The sequence below is a fragment of the Maylandia zebra genome, linkage group LG10 (assembly GCF_041146795.1).
Source record: "Maylandia zebra isolate NMK-2024a linkage group LG10, Mzebra_GT3a, whole genome shotgun sequence".
Lineage (NCBI taxonomy): Eukaryota > Metazoa > Chordata > Actinopteri > Cichliformes > Cichlidae > Maylandia > Maylandia zebra.
Window position 1 is genome coordinate 11,533,990 of NC_135176.1, and position 18,411 is coordinate 11,552,400.

Genomic DNA, 18,411 nt, shown 5'->3' on the forward strand with positions numbered 1-18,411 from the left:
CTGCGCGGACCAACTGTGTGGGGTGATGGAGCACCTCTTCAACCTGAGCCTGAGGTTGGGAAGAGTCCCACAGCTCTGGAAAACCTCCTGTGTTGTACCAGTGCCAAAGACTTCACGCCCCAAGGACCTCAACAGCTACAGGCCGGTGGCTCTGACATCCCACCTGATGAAGACCCTGGAGCGGTTGGTCCTGGCTCAGCTTCGGCGCCTAATAAGCTCATCACTGGACCCACTTCAGTTTGCCTACCAGCCTGGCATTGGAGCGGATGATGCCGTCATTCACCTCCTACATCGTTCCCTCGCTCACCTGGAGACCGCTGGAAGCACTGTGAGAATTATGTTCTTTGATTTCTCCAGTGCCTTCAACACCATTCTTCCCTCGGTTCTAAAGGACAAGCTGGTGAACTCTGGAGTGGACCATCACCTCACTACCTGGATTTTGGACTACCTCACCGACCGACCACAGTATGTGAGGACTCAGGGCTGTGTGTCGGACAGGGTCGTCTGCAGTACGGGGGCCCCACAGGGAACGGTTCTGGCTCCGTTCCTCTTCACCATCTACACTGCAGACTTCTCCCACAATTCCACCCAGTGCTTCCTGCAGAAGTTCTCTGATGACTCTGCAATAGTCGGCCTCATCACTGATGGGGACGACAAGGAGTACAGAGGTCTGACCCAAGACTTTGTGGACTGGTGCCAGCTGAACTACCTCCAGATCAACGCCAGTAAAACCAAGGAACTGGTGGTAGACTTCCGCAGGCACAAGCATTCTCCACTGCAACCACTGAACATCCAAGGTATGGACATTGAGGCTGTGGACAGCTACAGATACCTTGGTGTTCATCTGAACAACAGACTGGACTGGACTCATAACTCAGACGCCCTCTACAGGAAAGGGCAGAGCAGGCTGTACCTGCTGCGGAGACTCAGGTCATTTGGAGTGGAGGGCCCACTCCTGAAGACCTTCTATGACTCTGTCGTGGCTTCTGCTATCTTTTATGGTGTGGTCTGCTGGGGCGGCAGCATCTCTGCTGGGGACAGGAAGAGACTGAACAGGGTGATCCGAAGGGCCAGCTCTGTTCTAGGATGTCCTCTGGACCCAGTGGAGGTGGTGAGTGACAGGAGAATGGTGGCTAAGCTGTCATCACTGTTGGACAACATCTCCCACCCCATGCAGCAGACTGTGACAGCACTAAGCAGCTCCTTCAGTGGGAGACTGCGGCACCCACGGTGTGGGACGGAGAGATTTCGCAGGTCTTTCCTCCCCACTGCTGTCAGACTCCATAATAAAGACTTTAACTGATCAAACACACACATCCATACATATGCAATAATACTAAGTGCAATAATCCTTTCTGTCATCGTTGTATTTTTACTCAGTTGTATATAGCATTTGTATTTGTATTCTATTTTTATCTTATTGTATATTTATTTTATTTTATTCTACTGTATATAGTATTTTATTTTATTCTATTCTGTACAGTTGTGTACTGTATTTATTCTTATTGTATCCTAATTTTTGCCTCATAACTTTTGCACTGTCCACTTCCTGCTGTGACAAAACAAATTTCCCACGTGTGGGACTAATAAAGGTTATCTTATCTTATCTTATCTTACAGAACACAATTTATTCACATTTTTATATTTACAATCAGTTTTTATTTATATAAACAAAATAAACATTACAAAACTAGAACAAAACTATCTTATGTACAATATCAACAGTTTCTCCCCTATTTCCTCTTTTCTTCCACCCATCTTTGTCTCTCTGCCTCGTAGAAAGGAGACTCCTGAATCTCCTTCCAGGTGCTCTTGGCTCATGAGCCAAAGCCAACCAGCTGATCATCCTCAGAGGCTTCTGCAGCAACCCTCACTCTGCTGGTCTTGCAGTTCAGAAGAGTCTTTATCTCTGTAAAGCTGAGGGCATACTGTACAAATGAATGCAAGCTCTCCTTGCCATGCCCTTCTTCCACAGAGGTCCCTGCAGCCTCTTCCTTCTGGAGATCTTTGATCAGGTACATGGTGTACCCGACATCATTCCCCAGAAGCCACCGGAAAGATTTCCCTTTATACTTTCCAAACTGCAGAATGTACTCTCCCTGCACTTCCTTCATGTCAGACTCATCCCCTCCTCTCTGATAGATGACAGTCAGAGCATTCTGATGTACAACATCATCCCTCACAGGTGCAGACTTGTCCTGCAGTTTGGGGTCATTTTTAATCCGTCGAGCTTCTTTTGACGGGTCCTGGAGAAGGTATCCAAGTGGCCCCTTGCGGAACAACCACAGAGATTTTCCCTGGATATGGCGCAACTTTCTTCTGCATCTTGACAAGCAGTGAAAAAATAAACAATTATATTAAATAAATTACGTGTTTCATTGACGTGTTTTGCCATTAAATAAACTTTGTAGGTTTCCGACTGCTGTGACACTGACATTACTATAATGTGGTACAATTAAATAACCAATAAGTGTCTTGTTATGAGATGACATGCTAAATGACTGAACCTGCTTTAAAAGAAAATGTATTGCTTTCATGTTGTAATGGTCAGTCACCTTATCAATGCGAAAATCTGTTTTGATATCTCTAACATGAGCAATGCCCACTCGTGTATGAATAAACACGATAGCTTAAATACATATATGTTGTTAATCTACCAGCAATTCTTATGTGCCATGACTACTAAGCAGTTACCACAAATTTTGCAGATATGCCAATAATCATTCAACCATGAAAGGTTTTTATTTACAGACAGAACAGTTTGTTATACCTGGAGGAAAAAACACTTTTATCCCAAATGTTGTCAATGTTCTTTCAAATTGAGTCTCGTTATTGTTCTCCTGCATCCTGCTGTGTAAACCCAGCAGCAAGATTATAACCTGAAATGTCTTTGTTTGTGTTTGGAATCAATTTTGTTTAAGGATCACGTTCATTCATTTTTTACCGTGCCACTTTACAACAGCAGATAAACTCCCACTGTCTTTAACTGAGCGATGGATGCTTCGTAAATGCAATCGCAACACGCCTATTACCTGTAATATACACCTGTAAATGTATTCTGTTTGGTTTACTGTTATTTCAAACGACGTTTCTTACCTTTGATCAATGAATGAGGAGCGTTGGGATGTGTTGCGAGCGTTGAGTTACTTGTTTTCTCTCCCGAAACGTAAAAGAGGAGATTTTTTAAAAGTGCCGCCGCATCTCAAACTCGTTACAGCGCCGGAAGACCGTAGTGGCCAAAAATATATTACATCCGTAGTGGTTTAGCACTACCATAGAGAATGAATGGGAAACGGTTTAGGCCGTTTAGCTAAACAATCCCAGGCTCCCGCGCGACAAACGTCACTGCTGTTTAGTTTTCTGTCTTCATTTATGTTGGAAGTGATAGCAGAGCTGTACGTTTTAACTTGTTTCCAAAACCCCGCAGTCAGGACATGTTATATTGTATTTAGATAGAAGCTAGCGAGCTAACTCCCTGCTAACTTCTAACTCCGTTAAATGTCATAAATTCCGTTTTCATGGATGCCTGGATGTTAAACTCAATTGTTACACCTGGTAGAGCAGAACGCTGATCATTTTATTAAAGATGAAAGACTTTAGACAGTTTTTCAACTCTCAGTAATGCCATAGTGATCGTTTGATATATGGACCTGCAGCGGAGTTTAGACCCAGACACGGCTGAACAATCGGATAGTTCTATCACGTGCACGTGTACACGTTGACAACCGTAACCATGGTCGCCGAGGGTATATAAATGCTGCACAAGGTTCCAAACGTCCGTTTACACTTGCTCGTGGACTTGTTTCGACCTGCTCCAACCTCAGCCTGTGGAAAGCTAAGTTTTGCAAAACATTTTACTAAAAGCGGATTTAATTTGAGAGCACAAGTACTTCATCTGTGGATCGTTTGTACTTGTTTTTGTTTTTCAAGTTTGAAGATGGCTCGCCGTGGACCCGGACTCCCCGACTGTCACCTGGACTTCGCTGCAGGTACATTTGAAAATTTCTTTAAATGTAAATTACTGTAATAATTTAACAAGTTCCAGTGTGAATATCAAGTTCTAACGTGATCAAATATGTGTATTCCAAGATTGTTTCCCGTAAATTGTTTGTATGTTTTAAATTTTCCGGGAGAGGTGTAGAAATTATTAACGACTGGTGTATGAATATGAAAAAAAGGTGTTACTTTGATTTGAAGGCTTCAAATTTGACACTTTTCTTTAAAATGAAATGGTTAAAAATAGCTTAATGGACTAAAATTTGTAAAATGCCCAAAAATCAGTTTCTGTGGTAACGGCATCTTCAAGATGTCATGGCGTCAGAACACGCAGGCGTAAACACACAGATCCAGGTCCCCTCCTGACATCCTTTTCTTCTCCGGATCAAAGGCTTTATTGACATAAACTATATTTTTTCTCTGCTGCAAAACACAAAGATAGCAGATAGCTTTTCTTCAAATTCTTTAATTCTCAATCGCTTTTGCAACTTTGTACTTTTGTATTACTTGCAGCAACAACTCCACCTCATTGTTAGTCCATTTAAAAAACTCGTCGCTTTTCCTTTTCATTTTCCTGCACGTTTCAAAGAGCCGGAAAGTAAATAAACGGCAGACAGAAATGAGGCAGGTCCAGTCACCTTGCGTTTCACGCATGCGCAGTACTGGAACGTAAGCGTTTTCGGCCGTTTCAATGTGGACACACAACTCTGTGAAAACGGTAGTTTGGACACGAGCATTTTCAGACAAAAACGCCTTTTTCAAATTGATCCGGGCTAGTGTGACGTAAGATCACAGGCCGTTCCAATGACGTCACCAATCACCACACTTCAAAGCACAAAGCCTGCGTTGTCACAGTAACGCATTCTGCGATAGGAGGTCATATATAGGAGTGAACTTGACTCTCACACAGCCTTAACTGTCTGCCTGTCCTCATGTCTGCAGTGCTGCTGTCTCCGGTCACCCTGCATGTTTCTAAGGTTAGTTTTCTCCATATTTATATTGTTCTTGTAGTTTTTGTCCTCTGGTTTTTGTCCTTGAGGTTTGAATATACATGTCAAATCAAATCAAATCACTTTTATTGTCACATCACATGTGCAGGTACAGTGTTCAGCAGTCTGATGGCCTGATGGAAGAATCTGTCTCTCAGTCTGCTGGTACGGGACCGGATGCTGCAGAACCTCCTTCCTGTGGGAAGTAGTCGGAACAGTTTATGGCTGGGGTGACTGGATTCCTTGATGATCCTCCCCGCTTTCCTCAGGCAGCGCTTCGTGTGTGTGTGTGTGTGTGTGTGTGTGTGTGTGTGTGTGTGTGTGTCTGTGTCTGTGTGTCTGTGTGTATGTATGTATGTATGTATGTGTTTTTTGTCCTCAGATTAGGTTTGAAGTGTCTGTGTGGTGCAGCTGGTCTGGTCTGTCTCTGTACAGTCGAGGCTGCACCCACCTATAAAAGGTGGAGGCTCACCAGGACATGCACACCTCACAAGTTCCCGGCTCTCTCGACTCTGTTGAAGACGGGTTTCTTGGAGAAGGGGAGGGCAGTGAGGCACAGTCCCCCGTCCCCCGACGCCCCTCGCGATGCCCCTCCGTCTTCGACTAACCCTCTGCATAGGAGCCGTGAGAGCCAGGAACCTGTGAGTTTTGTATGTCCACTCAGGCATCCTTCATACCTGGTCTGTAGGAAGTTCCTGTCAGAAGGAGGGGGCACCGCGAGGGCGTCGAGGGGCGGAAGGCGGTGCCTTAGTGCCTTCCTCCTTCTGACATTGTAAAGGAACCCTATTTTTTTAATGGTAAGATGTGTGTGTGTGTGTGTGTGTGTGTGTGTGTGTGTGTGTGTGTGTGTGTGTGTGTGTGTGTGTTTTGTACTCAGATTAGGTTTGAAGTGTCTGTGTGGTGCAGCTGGTCTGGTCTGTCTCTGTACAGTCGAGGCTGCACCCACCTATAAAAGGTGGAGGCTCACCAGGACATGCACACCTCACAAGTTCCCGGCTCTCTCGACTCTGTTGAAGACGGGTTTCTTGGAGAAGGGGAGGGCAGTGAGGCACAGTCCCCCGTCCCCCGACGCCCCTCGCGATGCCCCTCCGTCTTCGACTAACCCTCTGCATAGGAGCCGTGAGAGCCAGGAACTTGTGAGTTTTGTATGTCCACTCAGGCATCCTTCATACCTGGTCTGTAGGAAGTTCCTGTCAGAAGGAGGGGGCACCGCGAGGGCGTCGAGGGGCGGAAGGCGGTGCCTTAGTGCCTTCCTCCTTCTGACATTGTAAAGGAACCCTATTTTTTTAAATGGTAAGATGTTTGTGTCTCTGTGTGTGTGTGTGTGTGTGTGTGTGTGTGTGTGTGTGTGTGTGTGTGTGTGTGTGTGTGTGTGTGTGTGTTTTTTGTCCTCAGATTAGGTTTGAAGTGTCTGTGTGGTGCAGCTGGTCTGGTCTGTCTCTGTACAGTCGAGGCTGCACCCACCTATAAAAGGTGGAGGCTCACCAGGACATGCACACCTCACAAGTTCCCGGCTCTCTCGACTCTGTTGAAGACGGGTTTCTTGGAGAAGGGGAGGGCAGTGAGGCACAGTCCCCCGTCCCCCGACGCCCCTCGCGATGCCCCTCCGTCTTCGACTAACCCTCTGCATAGGAGCCGTGAGAGCCAGGAACTTGTGAGTTTTGTATGTCCACTCAGGCATCCTTCATACCTGGTCTGTAGGAAGTTCCTGTCAGAAGGAGGGGGCACCGCGAGGGCGTCGAGGGGCGGAAGGCGGTGCCTTAGTGCCTTCCTCCTTCTGACATTGTAAAGGAACCATATTTTTTTTTAATGGTGAGATGTATGTTTGTGTCTGTGTGTGTGTCTGTGTCTGTGTATATGTATGTATGTAAGTGTTTTTTGTACTCAGATTAGGTTTGAAGTGTCTGTGTGGTGCAGCTGGTCTGGTCTGTCTCTGTACAGTCGAGGCTGCACCCACCTATAAAAGGTGGAGGCTCACCAGGACATGCACACCTCACAAGTTCCCGGCTCTCTCGACTCTGTTGAAGACGGGTTTCTTGGAGAAGGGGAGGGCAGTGAGGCACAGTCCCCCGTCCCCCGACGCCCCTCGCGATGCTCCTCCGTCTTCGACTAACCCTCTGCATAGGAGCCGTGAGAGCCAGGAACTTGTGAGTTTTGTATGTCCACTCAGGCATCCTTCATACCTGGTCTGTAGGAAGTTCCTGTCAGAAGGAGGGGGCACCGCGAGGGCGTCGAGGGGCGGAAGGCGGTGCCTTAGTGCCTTCCTCCTTCTGACATTGTAAAGGAACCATATTTTTTTTTAATGGTGAGATGTATGTTTGTGTCTGTGTATATGTATGTATGTATGTAAGTGTTTTTTGTACTCAGATTAGGTTTGAAGTGTCTGTGTGGTGCAGCTGGTCTGGTCTGTCTCTGTACAGTCGAGGCTGCACCCACCTATAAAAGGTGGAGGCTCACCAGGACATGCACACCTCACAAGTTCCCGGCTCTCTCGACTCTGTTGAAGACGGGTTTCTTGGAGAAGGGGAGGGCAGTGAGGCACAGTCCCCCGTCCCCCGACGCCCCTCGCGATGCCCCTCCGTCTTCGACTAACCCTCTGCATAGGAGCCGTGAGAGCCAGGAACCTGTGAGTTTTGTATGTCCACTCAGGCATCCTTCATACCTGGTCTGTAGGAAGTTCCTGTCAGAAGGAGGGGGCACCGCGAGGGCGTCGAGGGGCGGAAGGCGGTGCCTTAGTGCCTTCCTCCTTCTGACATTGTAAAGGAACCCTATTTTTTTAAATGGTAAGATGTTTGTGTCTGTGTGTGTGTGTGTCTGTGTCTGTGTGTATGTATGTATGTGTTTTTTGTCCTCAGATTAGGTTTGAAGTGTCTGTGTGGTGCAGCTGGTCTGGTCTGTCTCTGTACAGTCGAGGCTGCACCCACCTATAAAAGGTGGAGGCTCACCAGGACATGCACACCTCACAAGTTCCCGGCTCTCTCGACTCTGTTGAAGACGGGTTTCTTGGAGAAGGGGAGGGCAGTGAGGCACAGTCCCCCGTCCCCCGACGCCCCTCGCGATGCCCCTCCGTCTTCGACTAACCCTCTGCATAGGAGCCGTGAGAGCCAGGAACTTGTGAGTTTTGTATGTCCACTCAGGCATCCTTCATACCTGGTCTGTAGGAAGTTCCTGTCAGAAGGAGGGGGCACCGCGAGGGCGTCGAGGGGCGGAAGGCGGTGCCTTAGTGCCTTCCTCCTTCTGACATTGTAAAGGAACCATATTTTTTTTTTAATGGTGAGATGTATGTTTGTGTCTGTGTCTGTGTGTGTGTGTGTCTGTGTCTGTGTATATGTATGTATGTATGTGTTTTTTGTACTCAGATTAGGTTTGAAGTGTCTGTGTGGTGCAGCTGGTCTGGTCTGTCTCTGTACAGTCGAGGCTGCACCCACCTATAAAAGGTGGAGGCTCACCAGGACATGCACACCTCACAAGTTCCCGGCTCTCTCGACTCTGTTGAAGACGGGTTTCTTGGAGAAGGGGAGGGCAGTGAGGTACAGTCCCCCGTCCCCCGACGCCCCTCGTGATGCCCCTCCGTCTTCGACTAACCCTCTGCATAGGAGCCGTGAGAGCCAGGAACTTGTGAGTTTTGTATGTCCACTCAGGCATCCTTCATACCTGGTCTGTAGGAAGTTCCTGTCAGAAGGAGGGGGCACTGCGAGGGCGTCGAGGGGCGGAAGGCGGTGCCTTAGTGCCTTCCTCCTTCTGACATTGTAAAGGAACCCTATTTTTTTAAATGGTAAGATGTGTGTGTGTGTGTGTGTGTGTGTGTGTGTGTGTGTGTGTGTCTGTGTCTGTGTGTATGTATGTATGTGTTTTTTGTCCTCAGATTAGGTTTGAAGTGTCTGTGTGGTGCAGCTGGTCTGGTCTGTCTCTGTACAGTCGAGGCTGCACCCACCTATAAAAGGTGGAGGCTCACCAGGACATGCACACCTCACAAGTTCCCGGCTCTCTCGACTCTGTTGAAGATGGGTTTCTTGGAGAAGGGGAGGGCAGTGAGGCACAGTCCCCCGTCCCCCGACGCCCCTCGCGATGCCCCTCCGTCTTCGACTAACCCTCTGCATAGGAGCCGTGAGAGCCAGGAACTTGTGAGTTTTGTATGTCCACTCAGGCATCCTTCATACCTGGTCTGTAGGAAGTTCCTGTCAGAAGGAGGGGGCACCGCGAGGGCGTCGAGGGGCGGAAGGCGGTGCCTTAGTGCCTTCCTCCTTCTGACATTGTAAAGGAACCATATTTTTTTTTTAATGGTGAGATGTATGTTTGTGTCTGTGTGTGTGTGTGTGTGTGTCTGTGTCTGTGTATATGTATGTATGTATGTGTTTTTTGTACTCAGATTAGGTTTGAAGTGTCTGTGTGGTGCAGCTGGTCTGGTCTGTCTCTGTACAGTCGAGGCTGCACCCACCTATAAAAGGTGGAGGCTCACCAGGACATGCACACCTCACAAGTTCCCGGCTCTCTCGACTCTGTTGAAGACGGGTTTCTTGGAGAAGGGGAGGGCAGTGAGGTACAGTCCCCCGTCCCCCGACGCCCCTCGTGATGCCCCTCCGTCTTCGACTAACCCTCTGCATAGGAGCCGTGAGAGCCAGGAACTTGTGAGTTTTGTATGTCCACTCAGGCATCCTTCATACCTGGTCTGTAGGAAGTTCCTGTCAGAAGGAGGGGGCACTGCGAGGGCGTCGAGGGGCGGAAGGCGGTGCCTTAGTGCCTTCCTCCTTCTGACATTGTAAAGGAACCCTATTTTTTTAAATGGTAAGATGTGTGTGTGTGTGTGTGTGTGTGTGTGTGTGTGTGTCTGTGTCTGTGTGTATGTATGTATGTGTTTTTTGTCCTCAGATTAGGTTTGAAGTGTCTGTGTGGTGCAGCTGGTCTGGTCTGTCTCTGTACAGTCGAGGCTGCACCCACCTATAAAAGGTGGAGGCTCACCAGGACATGCACACCTCACAAGTTCCCGGCTCTCTCGACTCTGTTGAAGACGGGTTTCTTGGAGAAGGGGAGGGCAGTGAGGCACAGTCCCCCGTCCCCCGACGCCCCTCGCGATGCCCCTCCGTCTTCGACTAACCCTCTGCATAGGAGCCGTGAGAGCCAGGAACTTGTGAGTTTTGTATGTCCACTCAGGCATCCTTCATACCTGGTCTGTAGGAAGTTCCTGTCAGAAGGAGGGGGCACCGCGAGGGCGTCGAGGGGCGGAAGGCGGTGCCTTAGTGCCTTCCTCCTTCTGACATTGTAAAGGAACCATATTTTTTTTTAATGGTGAGATGTATGTTTGTGTCTGTGTATATGTATGTATGTATGTAAGTGTTTTTTGTACTCAGATTAGGTTTGAAGTGTCTGTGTGGTGCAGCTGGTCTGGTCTGTCTCTGTACAGTCGAGGCTGCACCCACCTATAAAAGGTGGAGGCTCACCAGGACATGCACACCTCACAAGTTCCCGGCTCTCTCGACTCTGTTGAAGACGGGTTTCTTGGAGAAGGGGAGGGCAGTGAGGCACAGTCCCCCGTCCCCCGACGCCCCTCGCGATGCCCCTCCGTCTTCGACTAACCCTCTGCATAGGAGCCGTGAGAGCCAGGAACTTGTGAGTTTTGTATGTCCACTCAGGCATCCTTCATACCTGGTCTGTAGGAAGTTCCTGTCAGAAGGAGGGGGCACCGCGAGGGCGTCGAGGGGCGGAAGGCGGTGCCTTAGTGCCTTCCTCCTTCTGACATTGTAAAGGAACCCTATTTTTTTAAATGGTAAGATGTTTGTGTCTGTGTGTGTGTGTGTCTGTGTCTGTGTGTATGTATGTATGTATGTGTTTTTTGTCCTCAGATTAGGTTTGAAGTGTCTGTGTGGTGCAGCTGGTCTGGTCTGTCTCTGTACAGTCGAGGCTGCACCCACCTATAAAAGGTGGAGGCTCACCAGGACATGCACACCTCACAAGTTCCCGGCTCTCTCGACTCTGTTGAAGACGGGTTTCTTGGAGAAGGGGAGGGCAGTGAGGCACAGTCCCCCGTCCCCCGACGCCCCTCGCGATGCTCCTCCGTCTTCGACTAACCCTCTGCATAGGAGCCGTGAGAGCCAGGAACTTGTGAGTTTTGTATGTCCACTCAGGCATCCTTCATACCTGGTCTGTAGGAAGTTCCTGTCAGAAGGAGGGGGCACCGCGAGGGCGTCGAGGGGCGGAAGGCGGTGCCTTAGTGCCTTCCTCCTTCTGACATTGTAAAGGAACCCTATTTTTTTTTAATGGTGAGATGTATGTTTGTGTCTGTGTGTGTGTGTGTGTGTGTGTGTGTGTGTGTGTGTGTGTGTGTGTTTTGTACTCAGATTAGGTTTGAAGTGTCTGTGTGGTGCAGCTGGTCTGGTCTGTCTCTGTACAGTCGAGGCTGCACCCACCTATAAAAGGTGGAGGCTCACCAGGACATGCACACCTCACAAGTTCCCGGCTCTCTCGACTCTGTTGAAGACGGGTTTCTTGGAGAAGGGGAGGGCAGTGAGGCACAGTCCCCCGTCCCCCGACGCCCCTCGCGATGCCCCTCCGTCTTCGACTAACCCTCTGCATAGGAGCCGTGAGAGCCAGGAACTTGTGAGTTTTGTATGTCCACTCAGGCATCCTTCATACCTGGTCTGTAGGAAGTTCCTGTCAGAAGGAGGGGGCACCGCGAGGGCGTCGAGGGGCGGAAGGCGGTGCCTTAGTGCCTTCCTCCTTCTGACATTGTAAAGGAACCCTATTTTTTTAAATGGTAAGATGTTTGTGTCTGTGTGTGTGTGTGTCTGTGTCTGTGTGTATGTATGTATGTGTTTTTTGTCCTCAGATTAGGTTTGAAGTGTCTGTGTGGTGCAGCTGGTCTGGTCTGTCTCTGTACAGTCGAGGCTGCACCCACCTATAAAAGGTGGAGGCTCACCAGGACATGCACACCTCACAAGTTCCCGGCTCTCTCGACTCTGTTGAAGACGGGTTTCTTGGAGAAGGGGAGGGCAGTGAGGCACAGTCCCCCGTCCCCCGACGCCCCTCGCGATGCTCCTCCGTCTTCGACTAACCCTCTGCATAGGAGCCGTGAGAGCCAGGAACTTGTGAGGTTTGTATGTCCACTCAGGCATCCTTCATACCTGGTCTGTAGGAAGTTCCTGTCAGAAGGAGGGGGCACCGCGAGGGCGTCGAGGGGCGGAAGGCGGTGCCTTAGTGCCTTCCTCCTTCTGACATTGTAAAGGAACCCTATTTTTTTAAATGGTAAGATGTTTGTGTCTGTGTGTGTGTGTGTCTGTGTCTGTGTGTATGTATGTATGTGTTTTTTGTCCTCAGATTAGGTTTGAAGTGTCTGTGTGGTGCAGCTGGTCTGGTCTGTCTCTGTACAGTCGAGGCTGCACCCACCTATAAAAGGTGGAGGCTCACCAGGACATGCACACCTCACAAGTTCCCGGCTCTCTCGACTCTGTTGAAGACGGGTTTCTTGGAGAAGGGGAGGGCAGTGAGGCACAGTCCCCCGTCCCCCGACGCCCCTCGCGATGCCCCTCCGTCTTCGACTAACCCTCTGCATAGGAGCCGTGAGAGCCAGGAACTTGTGAGTTTTGTATGTCCACTCAGGCATCCTTCATACCTGGTCTGTAGGAAGTTCCTGTCAGAAGGAGGGGGCACCGCGAGGGCGTCGAGGGGCGGAAGGCGGTGCCTTAGTGCCTTCCTCCTTCTGACATTGTAAAGGAACCATATTTTTTTTTAATGGTGAGATGTATGTTTGTGTCTGTGTGTGTGTGTGTGTGTGTGTGTGTGTGTCTGTGTCTGTGTATATGTATGTATGTATGTGTTTTTTGTACTCAGATTAGGTTTGAAGTGTCTGTGTGGTGCAGCTGGTCTGGTCTGTCTCTGTACAGTCGAGGCTGCACCCACCTATAAAAGGTGGAGGCTCACCAGGACATGCACACCTCACAAGTTCCCGGCTCTCTCGACTCTGTTGAAGACGGGTTTCTTGGAGAAGGGGAGGGCAGTGAGGCACAGTCCCCCGTCCCCCGACGCCCCTCGCGATGCCCCTCCGTCTTCGACTAACCCTCTGCATAGGAGCCGTGAGAGCCAGGAACTTGTGAGTTTTGTATGTCCACTCAGGCATCCTTCATACCTGGTCTGTAGGAAGTTCCTGTCAGAAGGAGGGGGCACCGCGAGGGCGTCGAGGGGCGGAAGGCGGTGCCTTAGTGCCTTCCTCCTTCTGACATTGTAAAGGAACCCTATTTTTTTTTAATGGTGAGATGTATGTTTGTGTCTGTGTGTGTGTGTGTGTCTGTGTCTGTGTATATGTATGTATGTATGTATGTAAGTGTTTTTTGTACTCAGATTAGGTTTGAAGTGTCTGTGTGGTGCAGCTGGTCTGGTCTGTCTCTGTACAGTCGAGGCTGCACCCACCTATAAAAGGTGGAGGCTCACCAGGACATGCACACCTCACAAGTTCCCGGCTCTCTCGACTCTGTTGAAGACGGGTTTCTTGGAGAAGGGGAGGGCAGTGAGGCACAGTCCCCCGTCCCCCGACGCCCCTTGCGATGCTCCTCCGTCTTCGACTAACCCTCTGCATAGGAGCCGTGAGAGCCAGGAACTTGTGAGTTTTGTATGTCCACTCAGGCATCCTTCATACCTGGTCTGTAGGAAGCTCCTGTCAGAAGGAGGATGGACAGTGAACATTTTAAGCCCACTCGGCAGCGACAGATGGCCACCCCTTCCTGAGCCTGGTTCTGTCGGAGGTTTCTCCCCTTTAAAAGGGAGTTTTTCCTCCCCACCGTCGCCAAGTGCTTGCTCATAGGGGATTTTTTGGGCTTTTTTTTTTTAAAAACCAACCGCTGATAAGTTCACTGGCATCAAGTTTAGGACTCTGCAAATATTTAAATGGATAATTCGTCATCAAGTGAGGAATGATCCATTTAAATCATATTTGAGAGTCACATATATTTGTATATAAATATGATTTGTTGGACAATAAGACAAATCACAGACTAATTTGGACAATTGGGAAAAATGAAATAAATAAAAAAATTGGATAAAATGCATGTGTCATTGTTTCATATTGATTTCAAATAACATACCATTTGATTTCAACATATTTTTGTTACACTTGCAGTGGTGTTATTTTGTTATGATCCTGTTCATTTTAAATATAAATATAAATCATCTAAATAGAAATGGAAAACTAGAAAAATTAAAAATATAGCTTTACTAATCTGAAAGTTATTTGTCATTGGATCCATCATTCCCACAGTGGAAACACATTATTTCATATTATGTTCAATTCAGTAGTTAAAAGTATAAAATTTAATAATGTCTATTTTTAGTTTACTTTGTTAATAAACACATTTTTTAGTATTTTAGAAACTAACATCATACATATCCAAATATGAAGCAATGTTTTAACTGCCATTTACATACAGACCTGTGGCCAACTTTATAAACCATTTTGAATTTTTTCCAGCTGAGGCGTTCAAAATAGATATACAGGGAGTGCAGAATTATTAGGTAAGTTGTATTTTTGAGGAATAATGTTATTATTGAACAACAACCATGTTTTCAATGAACCCAAAAAACTCATTAATATCAAAGCTGAATGTTTTTGGAAGTAGTTTTTAGTTTGTTTTTACTTTTAGCTATTTTAGGGGGATATCTGTGTGTGCAGGTGACTATTACTGTGCACAATTATTAGGCAACTTAACAAAAAACAAATATATACCCATTTCAATTATTTATTTTTACCAGTGAAACCAATATAACATCTCCACATTCACAAATATACATTTCTGACATTCAAAAACAAAACAAAAACAAATCAGCGACCAATATAGCCACCTTTCTTTGCAAGGACACTCAAAAGCCTGCCATCCATGGATTCTGTCAGTGTTTGGATCTGTTCACCATCAACATTGCGTGCAGCAGCAACCACAGCCTCCCAGACACTGTTCAGAGAGGTGTACTGTTTTCCCTCCTTGTAAATCTCACATCACTCCAGTGATGTTGCAGCTCTGAAATATGGCCAAACTGGTGGCAAGTGGCATCTTGGCAGCTGCACGCTTGACTTTTCTCAGTTCATGGGCAGTTATTTTGTGCCTTGGTTTTTCCACGCGCTTCTTGCGACCCTGTTGACTATTTTGAATGAAACGCTTGATTGTTCGATGATCACGCTTCAGAAGCTTTGCAATTTTGAGACTGCTGCATCCCTCTGCAAGATATCTCACTATTTTTGACTATTTATGGCACCAAAACCAATGCCACTTTCAGCCTGTCAAGTCCTTCTTTTGACCCATTTTGCCAAAGGAAAGGACGTTGCCTAATAATTATGCACACCTGATATAGGGTGTTGATGTCATTAGACCACACCCCTTCTCATTACAGAGATGCACATCACCTAATATGCTTAATTGGTAGTAGGCTTTCGAGCCTATACAGCGTGGAGTAAGACAACATGCATGAAGAGGATGATGTGGACAAAATACTCATTTGCCTAATAATTCTGCACTCCCTGTACTTTTGATTGTCACAGTGTTATTTGGGCAGCTGCCTGCCTAATATAACATAACATCACCACAATATTTTACATTAAATGAGGAAATGTATCTTTGTTTCCTCAGCTAAGACTGCTTGGCTGCTGTAGCTTGTGTTTATGTTGAGAGTGACATCTGATTTAAAAGCAAGAAGCAAAAGCCACTGAGCACCATCAGGCAGCACAGAGGCAATGCTACAAATTTAAGGAACGAAGGTCAATTCTTTGTGTGTGTACATGCACAGAGCACATGTGCACACGGTTGTGCAGATTAACTCACAGATGTATATGACAACTCACGTTTGTGGCATTGACATTGTTTTCCAATCTTAAATGTAATACATACATTTCCGTCATTGGCCATAATTCTTGCAAGGAAGGGACTCAAAGGTCACAAGTTATTAAATCAAATTAATTAAACACACCATTAAAAGAAGTTCACTATTCACTCCTTAACACATTGAAAATAGTGACATCAAGGGAAAAACATGCAGTGCAGCACTATCAGAGTGTCAGGCGCCACCTCTCTGGGGACATCTCAGGCCCTCCAAGGTTTGGAGGCCTATCTCCCCCTACCACCACTTCCCCTGCCAGTGGCGGACTCCCTCAGACATCGGTGCGTTGGTGGTTCTTTGTGTCCGGGGATGGGCGTCCAGGTACACACCGGCTCACTCCTTGGCGGCCGCTTATCGGGGCCTGGAGCCTGGGGCTCGCTCGGGCCACTTCGGAGGTGGGGTGCCCCCGGCCTCTCGGCCTGGGGCTCGGTCACTCAGGCACGGCTGGCTGCCGGCGGAGCTCACGGGCGCGTCACTGCAACTCCCCCTGGCTTCTGCTCCGCGGCTGCTGAGTGAGCCCTCATCTGGGACTCTCCTCAGCTCTTTCTGGGACAGTGGCGCGGCTGCCCCTCTGTTGGTCTTCCTTGGTCTCTTGTGTTCTGGGGGCCTCTGGATGTCTGGAGTTTTGATCTCCTCCATACCTGCTTCATGCCCTGGAGGACGGGGCTGTGGCCCCCCCACACCCTCTAGCAGATCATTACATGAAGGAACCTTTTTAAAAAAAACAAGCGCATCCATGCTCACAGGTGTACACATGGGTGATCACACCCACAAACTACACCCTTTTTGGCTCCTACCTCAAAGCACACTGTGTTCTGTTGATCTTATGTGCTGCACAATAATGTTTAATATTTAGTATTTACTGTCATATTCCCATATATCATTGTGATGCTGTTTATTCTATTACTCTTGTTCTCTTCTGCTTGTTTTCTTTTTTTCTTTCTCAGCAGGTGATCCAGGTGATCGATATATGCATTTTTTATTTCTTTTTTTTTTTCTGCTCATTCTGTTGGTTTTTGTTTTTTGCCCTTCTCCCCCGTCCCTCTTCTCAGCTGTTTCTCTTTCCCTCTTTCTTTCTCCCCTTCTTTCCCCCAGTCAAGTCTGTCCCGTATTCAGCAAGTGAAAATAAAATAAACAATAAAAGGTGAATCAAATGGACCATTACGGCAAGGCTGGGATGGTCAATTTGGTAAAGTAAATCCGTTGGGCATCTTTCTTTGCCTTTAGACAACAATTCTGATGGCAAAAGAGCCAAACGGGACAGGCAAAAAAAAAAAAGAAAAAAAAGAAGTGGCTTTAGATCTGACTCTTACAGACAGGCATGCATGTCTCAGGGTGATTACACACTAACACATTGTGATTAATCACACACATTTGTATACATTTTATTAACAAGATAAAAAAAAAAACACTATACAAAATGTGTTTTTGTGACAGGCCGCTAGTAACAAAGTGCTTAAAGATTTCAAATTGGTTCTTTCCCAAGTTTTCTGTTATGTGTACACATATTCCTTGAATTAGGTGCTTTTTAATTCTCCAATAATGGTCAGTGCAAAGTGTTTACACAAACAAACAAACAAACAAACAAGTGTTTACACAAACAAACAAACAAAGAAAAAACATTACTGAGAAAATGGTCAGGTACAAGAACTGGATTAAAAAGGATTGGAAAAAACAGATAATGTCCAATGAAATACTTTAGCGTGTGGCTCATGACTTTTGCACAGTACTGTAAATGTTATTAATAATGAAAGATATAAAGATGTAGCTTTCCCATTTTTAAAAAATTCCCATACACATTATTCTTTTCTTCTAGTGAAGGTGCCTCCTCCTTCAGACCTTAGGATAACTAATTTCTCAGACAGTGACATCACGGTGCGCTGGGAAGCTGCAGATGATGATGATGTTTCTTACCTCATTAAGTGGATCTCCCTAAGTGGAGGCGACCTGAGGCAGGTGGGGAAGAACTATTGAGTTGTTGGAGTACATATTATGAAATAAAAAATACAATATCTCAATAAACTGTTGTCCTGTGTCTTAAGGAGTATCAGATATCACTGTCTGCACTCTATGGAGATGGAGCTCAGAGTGAAGCTGTGGCCGTACGCTATAGCACCTGTGAGTCACACATTTTAACTATATCAGCTGCTGGTGGGAGCAGGCTCTCATGGATCTTTCTGGATATTTGCAGCGGGGACATGCTGGGGTCATTTTGGAGCAGGTTAATTTGTGTGCGCCACGTGTCATAATCAGTTTTGTTGTTAGGTCTGGGAACCTTACCGGAGAAGGTACGGAGTCTAACCTGGGACTGGATGTGTTTGACATCTTGCCTTCGTACGATATGCTCTACCACGACCTTCTGAATGTCAGGTGGATTCAAATCACTTACTGAAAGGGACGCACAGGCTTAAGCAGACAAAGAAGGAAATCGGGTAAACCCTCCAGCACTCATTTCTGTGTCCATTTTGGGCTAAAAACAAAAACACCTCATAACTACCTGTGGATGCTGGCTGAGCCTCTGAAGGTTGAGTGATATGTCATTAAGCAGGTAGTCAGAATTCTCATTGATCAGTTC

General features: G+C 47.1%; 1 long non-coding RNA gene across 1 annotated transcript; it reads left to right on the forward strand.

The window, feature by feature from the left end:
- The first annotated feature begins 3,544 nt into the window (after nt 1-3,544).
- Nucleotides 3,545-17,111, forward strand: LOC143420781 (uncharacterized). The gene is made up of 3 exons (XR_013100520.1): nt 3,545-3,989; nt 4,939-4,973; nt 5,095-17,111. It is a non-coding gene; the product is annotated as an uncharacterized LOC143420781 (long non-coding RNA).
- Nucleotides 17,112-18,411: the final 1,300 nt, after the last annotated feature.